Here is a 17,853-nt window from a genome sequence, read left to right as displayed (position 1 = left end):
AACCAAGAAACCAAATGTCATTTAATGCCAGGCACAGTTAAATTGCAATGAAAAAAAAAAAAAAGGAAGAAGAAAAGAAAGGGTTCCACCTGTGCAGAGAGTGATGGGTGCCATTTTAGGCAGAATGGTAAGAGACAGCCCCTGAGGGAAGGTAACATTTGCTCTGAAATGTAGAAGGGAAAAAGCAAACCATGTGGCTAGCTGCGGAAACAGAGTTCCAAGCCAGGGCAGAGGCCTTGGAGCAAAAAACAAGTTTGAGAGTCTGGTGGAGAAACAAAACTTAAGAGTTCAGTTTGAAGCAGGCTGTGTTTCAAATGCCTTATTGGATGTCCCCACATAGAGGAAGCAGTAGGAGATTGTATATGTGGATTCGGAGGCACTGTGGGAGGTCAGACCTGTGAAAGGAAATTTGGAAGCCCTCTGAGTACATAGGTCTATAAAGGCCCAGGCTTGCTTGAGATCCTCCAGCAAGAGACATGGGGACGGGGCGTGTTGGATGGTCCCCAGAGCCAAAGACATTGCAACATGGGGAGGGTGAAGCGAATAAATATATTAAAGGAGACAAGAAGGAGTTGTCCTATAAGGCAGGAGAGAAGACAGATGAGGGGTTACTTAGCCGAGTAAAAAAGTGAGCAAGTGATTGACTGTCAAATAGTGCTTGGAGGCCAAGTGTGAGGAAACAGAGTTGATAGAGGCAGGTGTGTGTGTGTGGGGCGGGGGGGGGGGGCATGTAAGAATGCCTGGGGGGGTTGGTGCCTGACTCAAGGAGACTGGATGGAGAATTTGGGCTGAGAAGACAGGGACATCTTTTGAAAAGTTTTGATAAAAAGGGGAGGAGATCAATGAAGTAGCAGCTGGAGAAAGGTACAGGGTCAAGGGAAGCTTTCTTTACTTTCTTTTTTTTTTTAAATTTTAATTCTTTGTATTTTTCTTTCTTTTGTTAGTGGGAGGTAGTTCAGCATGCTTCTGAGCAGATGGGAACGATCCCATAGAAAGGAAAAAATAGACAATGTAGGAGAGAAGGGGATAAATAAAGAAGGGGCCTTGAATAGATGAGAAGGGACGGCACCCGGTCTTCCAGAGGAAGGAGGGGGACCTTCTAGCTACGGACACGGAGGGAGAACAGTGTGACCAGGTCTGGATGAAGACAGGGGTGTGTACAGGGACCGGGGGGGTGGAAGAGGTAACCTTCTCTCTGCTTCCATTTCTTGATGAGAAGCAAGGGAATCAGCTGAGAGCGAGGCATACGTTCCAGGATTGAGTGGAGTTGGAAACAGATCTGGGACCCCCTCTCAGAGCCCAGGAGGGTGGATGGACCAGGAAAATAGAACGGGGTTGTCAGGTGCTCCCAAAGCCCCTTGGAGGCCTGTGACCATGTCGACAGTCACATCACATTTGACATAAAATTGAATTCCCCAGAATTTACCAATTAAAACAACAACAACAACAGTTTCAAAAACAAACAAAGAACCCCAAACCCCAAAGAACCCAGCTTTCGAAATGAACACCTCTCATTTCTGTGAGTAGCACAGTGGCTCACACAACCCAGTAAAAGAGAGAAGTAATTTTATCTGCCATGGAAGCATTCACCGGGAAGACGCAGAAAGCCGTGGCTTGATGACCATTTGGACTCAGCAAGAACATCTGACCACGTAAATGTACCAAAGAGAAAAAAAAAAAAAAGCCTCTGACTCAACACACTCGCACTCCCTCTCTCTCTGTTTGGTCCTCGATTACAACCAACTGTCGAAAGCAAACGTGTAAAGTGTGTTGGGACTCCATCCTGGCCCGTGGGTCTGTCTACTATTTCACGAGCTTTTTAGAATCTGGTATTGAAGTGTAGTAAAAAGAGTACTCGAGCTCAGGAACCAGAGTCTGGAGCTGAGAGTTTTCTAGAACTGTGGCTCCCTGGCAGCCGCGGGTCGGTGCTGGAGGTGAGGTGCCCTCCACTGAAGGGAATGATTTTTAATCAGACATTTGTTTGTCTTCACGCTAGTTTAACTATTTTTTTTTTTCCCATCCGTGGGTTTGATTTTTTCCCCCACGTGTTTGCGTGGAATGTCAAAACCGGTCTTTTCAGTTAAAGTCAGCCTCTATCCCCCTATATCTACCGCGGATGACTACTGATTACCTCTCCAATTGACACTTTCCATGATCACTCTTTTTTGGGGGAGGAGGGGAGAGATCTTAATGGATTGGGTCCTGACTTGGTTTGGGATATTCTTTGATATCTCATTGTAACAAAGTCCTTTCAAATTTGATTTTTTTTTTTTTTTTTTCTTAATGAGAGTGTGAGAAAGGGAGGTAGAGAGTGTGCCTGCTTACAGAGGGAGGAGGCAGAGGGAGAGAGAGAGAATCTTAAGCAGGCTCCACGCTCAACTTGTGGGGCTTGAGCTCATGACTCTAACCTGAGCCAAAATCAAGAGTCAGAGGCTTAACAGACTGAGCCACCCAGGAGCCCCTAAATTTGATTTTTGAATTTGCTTTTTATGTTTTTGAACTTTGCTATTACAGAGCACGTAGTTAAGTGATGCTAAAATCTAATAAGAAGATTTTCACTCAGTCAACAGAATAAACAAACTAGAGAAGTTCACGTTTCATTTCAAGTATTATAAAGATGTTGCTGGCTAACTGAACATAATTAAAAAAAAAGTAATGTATTGTAAAGAGAGAGGGTGATGGATTCAAGTCTGATAATGTGTTTTTCAATTAATGCATTAACTATTTGTAGAGCTATGTTTGGGTGCATATTAGCGCATGCATTATTGTATTAATCAATGAACACTGTTCAATGTATACTGTTAGAGGTATTGAGAAAGAGGCCTTTATGATGTAAACAAAACTCTGATGGCATAATTTGTGGTTGTCATTATAAGTTCAATTATAACATTTGGATGAGGGTTGTAATTAAACTTGTATTTAGTTTATATTAAAGTTGCTGTTTATTGGGTAGCTACGGTGCACTTGTTGACTATGATACCCGCAAGAGAGAGGCTCACAAAAACTTGTTAGTATACTTATTTACAAACTATTACAAAGGGAACACTCTTGAAAGCATCAAAAGCACTCTATTCTTATTTTCTGCATGTTTGCAATGATAGCTGCCATCTAATAGTTTTCCCAGGAGTCTATATGAAGGAAATCTATAATATACATAATCCATAATAAACTCACATACAATTACTGGCCATGAAGAAAGAGGTGGTCTCTAGCTTAGTATTCTCCGAATTGGAAACTACAATGATAATGATGATAATAATAGTAATAATAGTAACAGCACCTTTATATCAACCTTCAGAGATCATCAGATTAAACAACTATGCAAAAACAAACAGAAGAAATATATATTGATGTCATAGGACTGAAACCACCAAGGTCATGGAGATCTAAGGCAATAACTCATACTTAACTGTGTTTACATCTTAATCATTTAAATTATATGACTCTCAGAGGACTTACATTCATGCGGAAGTTTTGAACAGAGATTATAACAATTTTATTTCTAGTAGGAGAAGTTAAGAGGACCAATAATATAAGGAAAAATTTCTTACATTTTAGTTTGGGCAAAGAAATCACAGAAAAATAACTTTGGGCAGAACCAAAAGGAACATCTTGCTCAAACCCCTCTTCCAAGTTTGTACACTATTAAAACAGGATACAATAGATCATCGATTTTACAAGTAAGCAGAGAGGCAGGCAGAGAGAGAGAGGGAAGCAGGCTCCCTGCCGAGCAGAGAGCCCGATGCGGGGCTCGATCCCAAGACCCTGGGATCATGACCTGAGCCAAACGCAGAGACTTTAACCCACTGAGCCACCCAGTCGCCCCAATCCATGGATTTTTGATGGAAAACATTTAACCCCAAAGATCATTAGCATCCCTTTTTTAAAAAATAAAAAATAATTAAACTAAATATAAAGCATGTGGGGGAGGGATCCTATGTTGTTTGAGGGAATTACTATCATGATTACCATTTCATTGCGTAGATTCTCAAACTCAAAATTCCGTTGAAATCAGTGGACTGGCTTTATTTCTTTTTAATGTTGGATGAATTCTCTTCCTACAATTTCTCAGGAAATGTAATAATTTATTAGTTTTTAAATCCCATCAGTATCATATTTGATTTATCTCCCTATTGTGTTTTTCTTTGATTGATTCCTAGAGGCAATTCTGAACTTTTTCGCCATGCCACATGTTTTAAGGGCTACATTGTTCTCTTGGAAGCACAGCTGTTATGCCTCTATCTAACAGGGTTAAGAAAAATTAATGTCAGGTGACAAACCTATCAGAAGTAAGTTCACTGGAAATCAGTATGTTTAGGAAGATTTTCACACGTTAGAATCGGGTTTTCAGGGTCCAACTGTGGGTTTATTGTTTCATATTATTAATAGTGCGATGACAAACCAGAGGCAGGAGGGCTAATGATAGGATGTGCTCTCACCTCCCTCCCTTTTAAAGAAAGTACTCAAATGAGCGGAAGCCCAAAGCCCTGTTGATTTAATACTGAGCTTCTGATAGTAAAATAAACAGACAATGTCATTTACAGAACAGGATTAAATTAGGCTTATAGGCATGTCTAGTGGTGTTTGGAGAGAAAAGACCAAACTCCTATTAGTTCTTAGAAATTTCTAGTGGGAACAAGTTTTGGTGACTTTGTACTTCCATTCCTCAAAGGGATTTACCAGGATTTGTCTCTGTGAGGCAGGGTGGTAAAGGTGTACATTGCACTGATATGTTAATCAATATATTGCATTATATTAAAAATAGGCATCCTGCTTTTCATTTTTTTTTTTTTCTGTTAAATCCAGGGAAGAAATTTCCCCTAGCCTCACCAGTGAACTTATACTGGTCTAGAACTATTTCTGCATTCACTTAACAGCTAAAGGACAAAATATTATATGAATGATTTAGTTGTGTTTCTAGACAGATATAACAGGCTTCCCCTAATGAGTTTGGAAATATGATTGCAAATCTGCGTGCACCAGGAGAGCATTTACTTGTAATCACCTCGGCAAATGAAGGATCAATGTGCCATCTTGGTCTTAATAAAGTAGACAAACTTTTAATAAGAAAGGAATGGCATCTTCCTTTTAGTCTTAAAATGATACAGTGTTTTAGGCATTGTTCTTTGTCAAGAAATAATAAATATTTCGAGAAAAATGAGAAAATGCCAATGCACAAGCATAAGGAAAAAAAAATAAACTATAATCACATCTACTACATTGGGGTCCCCAGAATATCATTTTGAAGGCCCGTCTCCAGATGTTTTTTAACACGAAAGAGAAATAGGTTTGTATTTTTTTATATATTAATATTTTGGCCACTATTGCAGGCAATTTCAACAAATCTGAATATATATAGCAATTTTGACCTATCTTGTTCAACATGGGTTATTTTGCATTCTTATTTTTCAAAAGTTATGCATTAAACTCTTACTTGTCTTGATTACTGGGTTGTTACTGTTATTGTTTTGTGCCTCTTGAAGTTCATACTTGAGGTGTGTAATGCTTTCTTTACCACACCCTAATCCTAGCACTGAAGACAAACATAGAAAGAGGTTCAGATTTGGAAACTAGTTTAAATATAAAGATTTTTCTTTTCTCAAAGAAATGGAATCATATGATATAATTTGCATTCAAAATTCAAAGCCCTTAAACATTTTTTCAGGACACAATTTCTTTTTTGCAAAATAATCCATTTTCTTCTATTATTTATTTTTTCTTTATATTTTTCAATCACTAAATCCTCTTACATGCAACACTTAACGATTGCTAATGAGATCAAATGCACGGTACCTTGAGTTGACGCAGCTCAAGGGGAAAAATGTGTTTGATAGTTTCACAGACTCTCAGGTCTGCTGTAGATCTACAAGCCTGAAACAGACTAGCTACAGATTTGCAAAAATCCAGTCCTCACAGAATCAGTTTTGATGTTCACTGATTTAAGGACTAATATTAACAGTAACCTTAGTTTTATTTTAGGAGGCTTCGTGGAAGGTACTGAATTTTGACATGGACGTGAACTTGATCAAAAATAATGCCAGCTATAATTAGTTTGAACAGAAAATATTTATTGTTTGAATACGTATTTTATACTCCATATATGGTTATTCCTAAAAGTAAGTTTATGAGCATTTTCTCTCCACTTTAACAAGGAGGCACCAGCAGTTCAATAAATCCTACCATTAAATGTATTCAGCTGCTAGTTACTAGAGCTGAGGAATAGCTTTCCTACCCTTTATGCTCAATTTGGCCTAATGCCCGCAGCAGTATTCTGGACCGGTGTTCAGCAAACGTTGTCCATCAGGGGCCAGAAGGTCAGTATCCCAGGGTTTGTGGGCCACACGGGGGCTCTGTCTCTTCTACTCAACTTAGCTGTTAGATCACAGAAGCAGCAGTCATACACGATGAGTGGCTACGTTCCAAGAGTGGCTACGTTCCAGTTACAAATTTACTAATGAAGATAGAAATTTGAATTTTATAAAATAGTCTAGTGTCACAAAACATTATTCTTTCAAAAAAATTTTTTTCCACCTACAGTTAAGAACTGTAAACCCTTCTTAGCTCAGGAGCTGTATAGACGGTGAGCCAGATTTTGGCCCAGGGGCTACAGCGTTGCAGATCCCACCCTGTTCCAGAACAGGGGAAACGGTGACATCCTGGGTTTAAAAAGAAAGGTCTGGATTTCAGGAAAAAGTTTTCATTTTCTAAGAGTCTTATAATACAGGGACATTTGCATATAAATCACGATTTTGGCTCTGGTTCCTTTTCTTGATGTCGATACTCTCCCATCAAAATCCTCAATCTTAAATCGTTTCCATGAACAAACTAAAGGGGACTTTAAAATAAAATTCTACACAAGGAATTAAGGCTTTTTTAAATTGTATTTAAAGGAAGAAAGTCTCCGAATGACACTATCTCAAAATGTCTTTTTTTTTCCCCCCCTGTGGGTTGCTACCTTTTTCATTTCAATTGAGTCCTTCATTATGGAGTTATGAGTTAACTATTGAAAAGTTCCCAAGACCACCTCTTCCAGGTACCATCCTGATCTAGACCAGCCATTGAGCTCCGTTGCCAGGAAGCATCATAAAGGTTTTCCTTGAGACATTAGGGAAGGAGCCACAAGGAAGGAGGAGGAGAGGGGAGGAAGAGAAGAGAGTGACATTGGTAGGACAGGGCCCCGGGGGCAGCCATGCACCACTCATCGTCATTGGGCTTCTTAGGCGAGCACATGGCTGCCCAGATGCTGCCAGGGCCAAAGACAAAACATGCAACTTTTCCCATTAGTGTGACTACTGATGTCCTTGTTCTCTAGCTGATGGAAAATTCCTAGAGAAGAAAGGGAAAAAAGGAAAGGGGCCTGCTGGGAGGGAGTTAAGGGATCAGAGTGGTGGGGTGGGGGTTGGGGCTGGGAGGTAGGCAGAGGGCTGCCTTCTAGCTCCTGCCACTTTCTATCTCTCCATCCGCACCCGTCACAGCCCCCAAACTGGACCCCCTACAGAGTGCTCAGTGTGCAACTAGTTTGTTCCCATAGGGAAGCCTCCACTGCAGGATGAGGACCTGGAGGACTGCAGCGTCTGGCTCATTCACTCTTTGGAGAATTTGATCTCATCTATAAGAGAAAACAAATGCATGTCCCCTATTTTTCTCCAGGACCATTTTCGGGTTTTTTTGTTTTTGTTTTTATTTTCTGCTCATAATTCTTTCTGAAGTCAAGTTCCTTTGTCTGTTGAAGCCATCTCCCCTCCTCACAGTAAGGTTAAGATGGGGACAAAATAGCTGTAATTCTAGAACTTGTCAGCCAGAATCAGACCGTCACAAACCAATCACCCAAGGCTGCTCCCTGCTCCCAATAGTGGAGATTATTTTTCCATGATGTAATGAACCTTTTAGAACCTTCTGAAAGAAAAATCAGCAGCAAATACATCTCTCTGTCTAGAGATCCCTTCGAACCAGAAGGTTGGTGAGAAGGTTTTTAGACCAGGAGCATTACTTATGGATGTCGCCATTGTTGTTCCTTGCGAGGAAGAGAATAAAAGTGTAATCGTACTAGGTCATGTGTAAATTTATGCTGTTTTTACTGGCTCTTAACCCTTTTCCTTCCAGGAATTGTTAAGTTCCTTTGCAGTCATATATCAGTCCTTGGGTACGTTCTCACCACGGGTGACCGTTTGACGGTAAGGTCCCTCAGTAGACCAACAGAATAGAAGTCGGGTCACAGAGCGGACTCCCTGGAAATTACGTAAGAGAAATAAATACCCTGGTATTTGCTCAGAGAGGAAATTAGGAAATTCACTTCGAGCATGAACTCATAGACTCTCCAATTCTCCTGTGAGAAAAAATTTTCTTGTTCTGAGAGGGTCTTCAGAGAAGTTAGGGGGTGAAACCTTGTAGGTGAGATCTCCAGTCTCCATGTTACTCGACATGGGACTGCAGGTCAGGCTGCCTTCCTTGTGGCGGAGACTCTGAAGAGGGTTCAGGAGACAGGAGAGCGAACAGGACACCTGTCCATGCCTGGAGTGGGGGTTGTCTTCCTCCTGTTCCCGTTCTTTCTTTCATTGTGGGGTTCTATGTCATGGCCCATAAGTCAATTCACAGAGAATTGCTTTCCCTTGTGGAAAAAATAATCTCAAAAATCGTTTTTATGTTTTTATTTTTATTTTGTGCCGCCTGCACTATTTCACCTGCAGGGTGTGGGTTGGTTTTTACATTAAGGGTGCTAGAGGCTTTTCTGGCAAGTTGCTTTGATGGGCTGTGCCTTTGTAATGGAGCTCGAGGAGCTGGAATCATGCAGATCTGAAATGCATTTGCAGAGATGAACCAAATGCTGAATAATGTTAATAGTACAATTCTAAGTGCTCTGCCTGGATCGCTGGCTATGTCTGGGTCCTCTTATCTTGTAGGATTTGAAAAAATGTGTGGACCATGGAGAGGAAAAATGAACCAAGGCGAGCAGTGCCTGAGGAATGAAGATAGAACAGAGAGAGGAGTGAATTAATATCAGTGCTTAATTCACTTAGGAAAGAGCGCCGATTCATTGTGAGCCCAGGATTAAAAAGGTTTGCCTACATCTCCATTATACTGCCTGGATTTTGACACTATGAATATGGTACCGGTGACAGTCTTTTGCACTATATGATGCTTTGACCAAGTAGATGCTCAGATAACTTCTGCCAGGAAATCCAAGTTAACACTTTCATCGTCTGCAGCTCCAAGGGAAGAACTGCTTACCATGTGTACCTAGCTAGCGTGTTGCAGAAAGACTGAAGCTGTTTAGCCTCAGAGCTTTATAGATCATTCTATTTTTGGAAAATACTGAGAGGGTCGCCACTATCTGCTTTGAAAGTTTCATATTTTCATGCATAAGAAATATGTGTGCAATGGGTGAGTAGATAATTTTTTAAATTGTAAATTGTAAAATATAACTGAATTCTTAAACACCATAAAATCAGAATCATGAAAGCGAGTTGCCGAGAAATTGAAGTCTGGAAGCAGGCTACAAATCTCTTTGTCAGAACTAAATAGCTACAGATCCAAAATTGAACCGTCTTCCACATCTTGTGAGGTTTTTAGATATGACACCATGAGGTCAGGAGATAGAACGTTGTGTGTGCGTGATTTTCACATTTATGCACTTTGATTTTGCTTTGCATCCACTAATTTACTAAGTACATTCCTTCTTTTACTTAAACCAGTACTAAGGAGGCACTAGATTTTTATTTAAAAATAATAGGCATTAAGAACAATAGCTTTGGGTTTTAACCTTTGCCCAAGTAGGAAATACATCATTATCTTTCAAGGATTTCTCTTTTTGGAAAGCTTTATTTTGGGTGAAGTTAACACGTATAAGAGGTTTAAGCTTAGTCAATGGAAAAGCTAGGTCTCTTAACTGATTTTTTTTCCCTCAAGTTGTAGACTTTGTGTTTCAGTTTACACGCAGGAAGATGACCATGAGGTGACAAGAAGGCATTATTTATAGCGTCTGCTAAAATTTGGTGGTTCAGTTATGCCAACCTTATAAATGGACAGATTTAGCATAAATATACATTTTAAAATGTGATCATTCCTTTGGATTTCTTTACATTTAGAATGGACTGGATGGAGCTCAAATCCAAAGGGAGGAAGAAATATCTGGATTTGATCCTAATTAGTACACTACAATATCTAAGTAAGCACTTAAAAAATGGGCAGTAACATAACTTGGGTTTTCTTTTAAAAATCATATAATGTTATCAGTGATATTTTTCCTGCTATCAGGAGTCATTAATGTGATCGGCGACTATGAGGTATAGCATTTGATTTCTGTATAGTTGTGATACAAGTTACTCATCTGTAACTTGTACACAGGGATTTGAATATTAAAAGATAAATTGACCAAGGGCCAATGAAGGCTATCTACCTGCAGAACACAAGTCAGTGAAGGAGAAAACGATCAGTCATCTCCTCATATACTGATCAAATTTACTTTTTTTAAATTTTTATTTTTTTAAAAGATTTTATTTATTTGACAGACAGAGATCACAAGTAGGCAGAGAGGCAGGCAGAGAGAGAGGAGGAAGCAGAGAGATTGCTGAGCAGAGAGCCCCATGCAGGGCTCCATCCCAGGACCCCGGGATCATGACCCGAGCCGAAGGCAGAGGCTTTAACCCACTGAGCCACCCAGGTGCTCCTGAATTTACTTTTAAAGTGGAAGAAAGTCTCTCACCGGGAAGCATAAGAATTGAGCCAAATATCTGGCTATAGGTCTTGTAGGAGGCGTGCAAGGTCAAATTTTATATATTATAGTCAATGTAGGAACCATTTGGGGGGGAATTAGTCATTGGCTGTGAAAATTATCAGTCCTATTCTACGATTTCTAGATTTGTCTGAGCACAGATGCCATGAAAAGTTATCCTCTGCAAAAACCAGAGGAGGGGAACTTGGGCTTGAAATCCACAGGCTTAGAGGCTGGATCTGCAGCCTCCTCTCACACAAGGACCTTCCTTGTAACACGAATTTCTCTATTTCCTTATCAGTTACCATTGGGATTTGGGAAATCACAGGAAGAGAATCCAAAAGAAAAGATCACAGGGTAGGACGGCAGCCAGAGGCCACCAACAGAGAAATGACAGCGGGATCAGTGTTCTAACAGCCCTGCTCTCTTCTCTTAGCCTGGCGTTCACTCATCGGCAAGTCCCTTCCTGTCTAAAAACCGAAGGGTCACTCCTCATGCTTGTCTTATGGGTTTACGGTCTGGCCCCAATTTAATGTTCGGTTCTCATACCCCTTAATTCACGAATGTATTCAAATGCTCAACATCACCTGGAAAATCCGCCTTGTTCTTCTTCCTCTAACGCCAACCCGTGCTTCCATGTAGCTGTGACAACGTCCCTAACCTCCTCAGATGCTTCCTCTCCATTTATCATTTTTGCACTGAAGCAGGCATTGCAAGAGCTCGATGTGTTATTTAAAGGCTTATTATATATAAATACCTCTTGAAGACATCTTATTCCCCCAATTAAGTTACTCTATTAATTTGATCATCATTAGTAGTAGTAGTAGTAGTAGCACCACGAGCTAGTGTATTTAATTCCACTGCCTAAGTGTTCATTATGTGTCAAGCACTGGAGGGGCATTATTTCTAATCTCTGTAACAGTCCCTTACAGCTGGCTGGATCAATGTCACAAACACAGAGCAGGCTGACCCAAAGCCCAAACACTCCCCACCAGGCAATGCCATCACCACTGTCAAGGTCACACAACTTAGAATATCCTTGAGATTCAATGCATTGGGATTTGCCTTGAAACAAGGCGATTAAAAAAAAAAAAAAGTCTCAAGAAAGCATACCTTTTGGTCTAGTAATTCCACATTTGGAAACCTAACAAGATAAGAGGAGATAAAGATAAACAATTGACAGGAGCAGTTAATGCATCTTTATACAAATATAAGTATATATATATATATATATAATATATATAATATAATTTTTATATAATTATATAATTTATATAATTATACATGTATATAAAGGTATAAGAATAGGTGATTTTTCATCCAAGTATGGTTCATACATGTTATGGATGTGAAATATATATAAACATTAAAAGATATGCTTTCAAATGAATTTTAGTTGCATGACAAACACACATAAAAAGTATGATACTCATGTATTAAAAATATGACACAATGGATCCTAAAATCATAAAAAATATATCTATAAAGATATAAAAATAGAAACAGAAAGATAGGGAAAGAGGGAAGAGATATACCAAAGTATTTATAATGGTGGGAATATGGATTTATTTTCTATGTTTTCCTACATTCATCTATCTACATTTTTAATGTTTATCTTGGACATTTTCCATAATTGCTTTGGCAATTAAAAAAAAAAAAGACCTACACATACTCAACACGTGAAACACTGGAACACTCAACACTTGAACACACACACACTGTTAAAAGCAATATCCCAAAACCTAGACATTCGGGTATGTACCCTTTTTATCAAAAGGAACATGACAAAAAAAAAAAAAAAAGTAATATGACAGGATCATTGACATTATTCAAAATATGTTTTGTCTATTCTTCGTATCTTATGGCATAGTCCTGAAATGTCTACAATGGTGACTACAATGGTTGTTTGAAGTTGTTTCTTGTTGTTGTTAGTTCTGGAAAACACCAGGTTGCAGGCATTTTATAATAAGGTTACCTGACCCTAGAAGGGGACATCCTCTTGAACAGAGAATGAACCCGGGACTTTAGGGTCATTACCTCTAAGGGAGCTAATGTGCCACAGACAACAGGGATGAGATGGTTATCATCATCACTGTGTTAAGAGCCACGGTCATGGGGGTTCTGGAGAATGCAGCATTTTCAGAGTGTAGTCATCTCACCCACATGAAATACGTAAAGTATTCCAGAGCACGACAGAAGAGTAATTTGCTAAGTAATAATTCAGCTGCTCTGGAATTGTGAATTAAAGAATAATAATAATCATCCCACTCATTATTGTTGGCTTTAACATATCTGACGGAAAATAAAGATCATATTAATGGACACAGTAAGCACTCAATCTCTCGATAAATGACTATATATGACTTTGTTGTACATATGTATGTAAACATATGCACATTTGCAGACACAAAGGCACCTCCCTTACCCAGAGGTCTCCCTCAACTATTCATTACACAGTAAATGCAGAGACGAAAGCATTTAAATGCTCTGAGAAGCCAAAATAGATGTCATAAATCCATATCCTGAAGCTTCTTGACCCAAAAAGGAAACTGACCAAAACAAGGTAACTCCAAATTTGGTATCTGCTCATACTATGTCAAAAATATATATCCACTTTAAGCCCTTTAGATTATATTTGCTTTCAATTTGCATATATTTTTAAGCAACCTTGGTTATGTAATTTCTTGGTCCAGTGTAGACGAGAATCAACGAACTCGATAGAGCATTGTGACAGCCTGATATATTTGGCAGAAGCAAAAATGAGAAGTGAAAGCTGTCATTGGTGGAGAAGAGAGAGAGAGAGAAAAAAAAAGAAGACTTAAATAAGCTTAGTTTATGGTTATTTAACATAGACAACATTGCTTTCACAGTCCCCCTCCGTTGCAGGTAAAAATGAAAGTTTATGTTTATTATAATGATACCGAGTCATTGTTCAAAAGTCGTAGTCTACTCAAAAACATGGTTACTTTCATTCCCTCATTCAGCTGACATTTATAGAGACTGATGTATTTCCTTGCCTGCGTGCAAGGCGATGAGGATATAACGAGAAAAAAAAGACATGGCAGTGGATTTTGAAAAGTGGAAAAAATATAGGGAGATGTATTTGTAATAGCATGAGAAGAACAAAACTTCAAAACATGCTAGAGTGTTCCGGGGCAATCAGCTAGAGTTCGAGGATGCATACAGTGTATTAGAGACGATGGTTCTCAGCACAAACACATGTCCATTAGTTGGAAAAGCTATGATGTGATATGCTGCCTTCCCACGTATGCCAGAATAATAAGGCATCATCACTGTGTGCCCCACTGGTCACAAATGGCCAGTAAGCCTTATGGAATAAAGCCCACTGCTTTAGAAGCAAAAAAAAAAAGTCTGTGTAAGCAGAGACATGCAGCCTTTGTAGAAGCAGCTTCTAATTTATACACATGATTACATGTGTATTGACAGATCTGGAAGCGTAACAGGCATTTTAGGACATAAATTGAATGAAGAGGCAATCCTGTCTTCTGGTTCTTAGTATCCTTAACCCAGCTCTACATGGCAATATGTCACACGTATTAAAACCTCCATTCTAAACATGCCCATGAATTCTAATTGATTTCATTCCTCAGACACTCTCCAGAATTTTTTTTTTCCTTGCATGATTGATTTTAGCACTTCAGTCATAAGCTGCCTTATTTATACTGTCATTTGGTCATTCGATTTCACTTGTGCATTGCTTGTCTTGTCAATGAGAGACTGAATTCTCTTAAGGACTCTTAAGTCTCCTGTATCACTCAGTCTATCACAAAACTACAAAGTATTTACTCAACAAATACATTTATGGAATTTAACATGAAGATGAAATCTTACCAGGATGGTAATGAAATTGCCAGAGCTGTTTTCCTATTGATTAGATTACTTCAGTGGCTCAGTCAGTTGGGTGTCTGCCTTCAGCTCAGGTCATGATCCCAGGGTCCTGGGACTGAGTCCCACACTGGGCTCCCTGCTTGGCCAGGAACCTACTTCTCCCTCTGGTTATGCTGCTTCTCCCCCTTCCACTGTTCTCATTCCCTCTCTCTCAAACAAATAGATAAAATCTTAAAAAAAAAAATTACATTCAGTGCCTTAAAATACCATAGTCAATGGCTTGTCCTCATCGCATCAGATTGCAAACTCATCCTGCCTACACTTTAAGTTCACCCAACATTTATTATTTATGCTATCAATTATTACTGTGAAGATTAGTAAGGGGTTCTCAATACCGACACATTACAAATGAGAGATTTTAATTTCTCATCATTGTAAAATTGGACTGCTATATCTATCTATCTATATATAGCATTTACTATATAGCATATACTCATATACTATATATGAGAGCCATATATAGTTAATGGAAGTCTGAAAATATATCAAATTGCTAGAGATATTTATATAAGTGCAAAGGAAAGATTTGTGCTGCTAGTGGAACAATCACCTTCTGCGTCACACAACCATTCATAATCTGAGTTGCAGATCTAGATTATGACTAATATTTGGCTCTAATATTATAGGTGGTTACTGTGGAGGGAATCAGTAAGAGCATAACTGTCATTTCCTTGGAAAAAATTAATCCACAGATGGATCCCAACACCCAACAGCACTGGTGTCCAAAACGAACGGGGATTTTTGCTAAATAAGGACTGATTCAGCCAAAAAAGATACTCTGACTAGAGAAATTTGTATCATGCATCACTCCAAAAAGTGCTGAAGACTTTGGAACACTAGAATTTTCCTAATAGGCACATAGTGAAGAGTCACTTACTAATTAAAATGCACATTTAATTTTTTTTCATTTATAGCAGGAAACAGTGGAGTTAATCAATGCTATCCTGCATTCACAAAGTTACATTTACTTACAAAACGTAATCCTTCATTTTCCTAAATAATTAAGGTACAACTTAGCTAAATAGCTAAGTAGCTAAATAATTAAGGTACAACTTCGATTCTGGCTGGGAAGGTACTTATTCCAATAATCAGTTTTTCTTTAACTTTCTACTTCAAGAAATAAGCATTGCTGTATATCAGCCCATGGTGGGGAAGAGTGATGTTGGTAAGAAAGATTAGGAGATGTGTATTTATTTGCCTCCTCCCATAACTAAATTTACGCAACCCACCATAATCTTACAACTCTGTTCATTTCTTTGAAGATTCTTCTATTATATGAAACTATTTTGGCCTATGGTGTACTGAGTTTATTTAGAAAATAATATTAAAATAAAACAATTTCAATGCCTGTTCCAGAGAAACGCGATCCCTTTCTGGGTGACTGATTTTCCAAAAAGAGCTCATTACCTGGAAATAAAAATGCTGCCTCTCTGAATTCATGGTTTGGAAAATTCTTAGCCATCCACAGATGCACGGATTGAATCATAATAAAGAAGAGAACATACACCATGATTAATTTCCTCTTCCCACTTAGGCTTCATATGTTTTAAGGGATTAACTGGACCTCTCCCACCTGTTTCTTAGAAGAAATCCATGCCGAAACACATTTCAGAAGAAGCATACTGTGGTGGGGTGAGATGTTACTCCTTCTCCTCCCTTTGACTACATAGAATTTTAGTTCCTCTGTCTCCACGTTTTTAGCTCAGGACTACAGACTGGGTTTCTGTACACCCATCTATTTTGCAGAGTTAATTCAAGCTGGTTAAAAGTAATGCATTACTTAATAAATACTCAAGTAGACAGACCCCTTCCCCTCCTTCCCCCGTTCCCCGCCCCCAGCCCCCACGGTGTGAGGCTTTCCACCCTCCAACCCCACCCCCCCACCGCGCACACAGGGATTTAAAAGGCAAGGCGGTTACAGGGCTTGGAAAACTGCATAATGTCAGCGAGTAGAATGGAACGGCAATACGTTTGGCTCTCCTAGCAGAAACACCGCATGCCCAACTTATTCCACACTTTTAAATTTCAGTATCTCGCTCAGCGCTAGGAAAAGCGGCACACTTGCTAAAGCAGGGTTAAGGACGCATCTGCAAAACCTTCCCTATCTCACCAGCACCTCCTAGGGGCCGTAGGAGGGTATGAGGCTAGGAAGCGGGTACCCGCGCAGACCCTTTCCTTGAATTGTCAGTTTCCCCTCCCCTACACGCAAAAATGCCCCGGGTCTGTCCGCCGGGCATCCCAGCCAGCTGGGCGAAGCAGTTCGGCGACTCTAGGAAGGCCTTTAGAGGTTTAACCAAACTGCACGAAAGACGCATTTGCTCGCTTGAGGCAATAAACATTACACACACACGCAGGAATTTCAAACTCTGTGTAAGGAAGACTCCTAAATGTATTGCGTCCTTTAAGAGCAAAGCTTCGTTATGACACCACAGTACTCAGAGGTGCACACACGCACTCCATTTACACACAGACACACACACGGACACACGGACACACGGATCAATCTGCAAAGTTCCAGGATCCAGACGCGGTTAACACTGAAGCTGACATAGGGTTTTTTTAAAGGGTCTGCATGCTCTTGCCTGGTTGCTGGGAATTGAGGCTGGGAGGCGCTGATGCGAGGGCAGAGCTGAGTGTCTGTAGGAGTTGCTGTTCCAGAAAATTCATTACTCTAATTGCTCTGATTTTAGATCAGTAGAGCGTGCCGGGCGGTGGTGGAGAAAGCGATTGAGGGCGGACAGTGCGAGAGGGAACGAGTCGTTCACCCTTCCGAGAAGTCTGAGCGCTTTTGTAAGTAATTCACCAGCAGCCCGGAGCAGAAAGAGCCCAGCGGCTCTGCAGTTGCAACAGTTGTGCGCGTCTAAATTCCAGCCGGGTTCCGCGCGCCGGTCCCGGTCCCGGTCCCGGTCCCTTTCCCTTTCCCTGTTGGACTCGCGGCTCCTCCGCGCACCGCAGGTTCTGCGGGGAATTCGGGCGTGGGGGCGGGGTGGCGTGCAGGGGGCGCTGGGTGGGAGCGAGGGGAGAGGGAGACGCGCCTGGGCTGAAAGGCAACCCTCCCCGCCTGCACACGATTCGCCCGGCCCTGGCAAAGGAGCACGCACGGCACCGCCGCCCCCGAGCAGAGGGAAAGGGAAGTGTCGGGCTCGGAGAGGGCTAGGAAGCTTTGCCCAAGGCCACGCTGCAATTAGGCAGCCGCAAACGCCCGGCCGCGGAGCTTCCCACCTGCTGCTGCT

This window comes from Mustela nigripes, chromosome 16 (genome assembly GCF_022355385.1).
Source record: "Mustela nigripes isolate SB6536 chromosome 16, MUSNIG.SB6536, whole genome shotgun sequence".
In the NCBI taxonomy this organism is placed as follows: Eukaryota; Metazoa; Chordata; class Mammalia; order Carnivora; family Mustelidae; genus Mustela; species Mustela nigripes.
The sequence above is the reverse complement of the archived record's forward strand: the minus strand, read 5'-3'. Positions refer to the sequence as shown.